Source organism: Acanthisitta chloris, unplaced genomic scaffold (genome assembly GCF_000695815.1).
Source record: "Acanthisitta chloris isolate BGI_N310 unplaced genomic scaffold, ASM69581v1 scaffold3732, whole genome shotgun sequence".
Lineage (NCBI taxonomy): Eukaryota > Metazoa > Chordata > Aves > Passeriformes > Acanthisittidae > Acanthisitta > Acanthisitta chloris.
Window position 1 is genome coordinate 29,111 of NW_008658726.1, and position 4,191 is coordinate 33,301.

Here is a 4,191-nt window from a genome sequence, read left to right on the forward strand (position 1 = left end):
CACGTGTTAGAGTAGATGTTCTGCTCACTCTTATTTTCCTGGGACTTCCATTCAAGACTGATGCTGCTCTGGAAAATGTCATGTATTTTTCATAGTTATAAAGTTTGTTAATGGATATTTCATAATTAATCTTTCTCTAGGCAGCAAAATAACTCCCCTGCATGGAGTCTGCCTGTCACAGGCAGCATTTGGCACCAGAGCTTTGTCAGTTTTCAGTGTTTGCAGAGATAGAACGTGGTGTTTCTTGTTTTTCCACCCCTGAAGGAGGCTGTTTGGTGGTGAAAAACACATAAATTCAGTTTGAGCAAAATCTTCTGGTATTAGTGATTTGCCACACATGGAAATACATTATGGAAATGGCAACGTTTTCACCTTGCTAGAAAATCCATCTGTCTCCAGCCCCATAAAAATATCCCAAATGGAAATGGAAAATGCTATAGATAGCAACAGTTCTTCCAAGAAAATGTCAGGGAATCTGTTACCCTTCTGACCACTGTCGTGTAAATACTAATCAATTTGGGATTAGAATATACAAAATAGAAGATGGAAAGAAATTGGAATTGCAGGAATCCTCATGAATTTCCTAGTTTGCTAAAAACTGAGAAATGTTCCTGATCCATATTACTAGAAGGGAAAGGACTTTTAAACTCTTCATCTGCAGCTCCTGTAGAATTTCCATGGCTCCAGCAAACTGGACTTGAAACACTTGAGTTGCATCAGCTCAGGGTTTGGTGTGACTGTGCAATTCTGTGCACACTCAGTCACCTACAGGAAAAAATTGTTGTGAACAAACACTTGTTTTCTTGGCACATCAACAAGGACTTGATGCTCTTAGAGGTCTCCAACCTTGATAGTTCTACGATTCTATAAATACGAGGAAGAACTTCTTTCCAGGGCAGTCACTGAGCACTGAACTCATTGCCCAGAGAGGCTGTGGATTCTCCTTGCTGGAGATATTCCAGAAGCATCTGGATACAACCCTAAGCCAGGTGCTCTAGGATGGTCCTGCTTGAGCAGGGAGCTGGGATCAGATGACCCACTGTGGTCCCTTCCAACCTCACTGATTTTGTTTTCCTGTGAGAGGTGTCTGAGGGAAGAGCTGCCTTGGGTGGCTGTGTATGTAACCATCTGCCTGACCTCAGAGCTCCAGAGCAATGATGGAGCAGCACAAAACATGCTGAGTACTCAGTTTTCCTAATGATTTCTGATGTTGATGCTGTTTTTTCACCCTTCCAATCACAGCTGCATCCCACTCCCTTGCCACAGATGCTTTGTGGCAACAAAACAAGCTGTTACTGCTGACAGCAAGTCCTGGTTCCCCACTTTTCTCTGGAACCCTTTACCTTTGAAATAGTTAATTACTCAGCTTGTCTCAAGCTGCTTTTTTTTTTTTTCCAGTTTTCTAATTTCCACTGCCATGACTGGGCAGCAGTAAACCACAGCCCAGCTGCAGCTACTGATCCCTTCTAACCCTTTTTTTTCTCTTAGTTGTAATTTCAACTCTAAGCTCAACAATAAGCCCAGCTCTTAATCTCAGCATGAACAAATGGAAAATGGGCAAATGACGCACAATTTTAAGCTTCTTGCTGTATAAATTAGACAGAGTGCGTCAGTTCACTGGAATACTCTGACCTTTTCTCCTTAAAAAGATTGGGGGGGGAAGGATCTGGGTTGAGCTCTAGGTTGAGTCTTCTCTATTTACAGTCTGCAAGTGCCTGAGCATAAGGTACCAATATGTACAGAAGCTGCTGCTTAAAATATATAGGGAAATGGAAGCCAGGGCATATAGGGAGCAGTGCCAAGAAAAGCCAGACTGTTGCTAGCTTTCAGCAGCTAAATTTACTATAGTATTTGTATAGGATAGTATTTCCCATCCCTAAGTCCAGGCAAGAGGGAGATGCCAACTACCTGCGGGATTTAAACCCCAATTACCCATCGTTTTAATTAGCATTGTCCTTTATTGCAGCTGCAATGCCAGGAGGCAAATTTGGCCCTGCTTCCTCCAGCCTGAGGCTGTAAAAGTCAGGGGAAGGCAGAGCTTGGCTGGATGTGTGCATGGAAGGGGAGCCAGGAGCAGGGAATGCTGACACGCGGCGATGGAGCCTGTCAGCACCGTGGGCTCGCTCGAAACATCCACTGCAACGACACACAGAGCTTGAATATTCATCTTGCTTAATGCAGCTCGTGCCTGAGTGTTGAGTAAAGTTGAGGTTATGAACTGATCTTGCTGTTCTAAAACTCCTTATTTTCTTCCAGAGTTCTGGGAGTGGATTTCTCCCTTGGTGCTCTTGCGTTGCAGAGCTGTTGTATCAGTTGGATTTGGTTTCGAATTGCTGCTGTAATGGTGATGAAGATATAGGCAATTACTGATCTTTAAGGCTTCTTTCAACTCTAATCATTCCATGGTATAAACCAACCATCATGCTTTCAACTCAGCAGGTGGCTCATGTTTTCTGTGTGGGCACAATTCTCTATGCATAGGCAACACTTCAAGAATTTTTCATTATATGGCACCTGAGTCTTAAAAGAATTACTTCTAGCAAAGAGGTTTTTTGGGGGTTCTGGACAAAAACTCAGATGAATCCAAGTGCAAGTGATGCTTATGAGGCATCTTTTCTCTGTAGGTTCTGTGTCAACCCCTGTGTAGCTCTGAGCTGGCCAGGGCAGCACTTCTCCCTGTCCTTCACTTCAGCACTACTTATGTGAAATGAGTTGCCTCATAATGAGTACCTCCTTTTCTTGACCTAAAGGAAAACAATTCCTAAGTGTGGAGAGAGAAATAAAAGGAAAGACAGAAAAATAACAGGATCTGATTGTAGAGGCAAAGATTGAATTCTAGTGTTATGGGCTACTCATAACCTGAGGTTTTGTCTCAGCTGAAATGTAAGAAAGACAAAATGCTTTTGAAAAAAAAAAAAAAAGTGGTCTGTTAAGCTGTCAGGAAGGAAGAAATCACTTGGTGTGTGTGAAATGATTCACAGAATCATTTAGGTGGGATAAGAACTTTCAGATGATCAAGTCCAACTGTTAACCTGTCAGTGCCAAGGCTAAACCATGTCCCCATGTGCCACATCCACATGTCACCATCCATGGAGGTCTTGGAAAGACTCAACCAGCCATGAGTGGTGGTTTGTGCTCCTTGATCCACTGATGATGCTTTGTGATGTCAACACCTCTGCTGACATCTTCCTCCTGCAGGACAGTGACCCCTTGATGATCTCAGAGGTCTCTGCCAACCTGATTGAGTCTGATATCTCCCAGCACCAAGGCTTTGCTGTGGAATGCACTAATGCAAACCCAACCTGGCCTGACTGGAGCCTTCTATTGAATTTTAGAGAGTGAAAGGCACAGGGCACAAATGTGCTGGAAAAATGCGTTGGGAGTGGGGGAAAAGATGGAAAATTTTTTCAAGTGAAACTCCAGATCCTTAAAGGTGCAGAGCTGGACTAGAGAGAGCTTAAAGCTCCACAGCCAGTGTGTTGTTCCATCACAAGTGAAATGCCTATGTGTACTTAAGTTCTTTCTGCCTAACCCTCCTTGAACTGGGGGGGATTAAGCTCCAGGTCACTTTAACAACTCCCTGACATTCCTTAAATCTACCCCTGCACACTGTAGCTGTAGTTATCAACACCTAGAACTGTCCTCTTTGCTTCCTTACATGCTGTTCTTAACTCACCTCCTTGTGGTGGGAGTAGTAGAGCCACAGGACTTCACCTCTCTCATTTTAAGCAGGCTGAAACCTGCTGTTTAAGGCATTATTGAAAGCTGTTCTTTATGTTGAAACTTTCCAGGAAGTTAAAAATAGACCTGATCCTTTTCATTCTCTTAGAAATAAAGAGCAGATCAGAATTAGGCATTGAACAGTGTGTATAATCCATTGGTTAGGGATTACATCTGCTGAATGCATCAGTTAACTGAATCAAGTCTATTTATGCTTCCTTTCAAAAATTCCATCCTGATTCTTGGCCATTTCCTTGCTGTCAGGATTTAGAAGGCAGGCAGAGCTCTTGCCTAGCTTAAATGGACTTGAGCATCATGGATTGAGCTGGGGGTTCATTCAGTACCTGCAGATTGGCCAGAAGTTTGAGTGGATACTCAACAAAAACGCTTTGATTTTGGGTTAAATGTGGGGCTGATATTTTTTTTCAGTATTTTCGAAGAGAGAAAGGCAAATCAGACAGAATGAATATA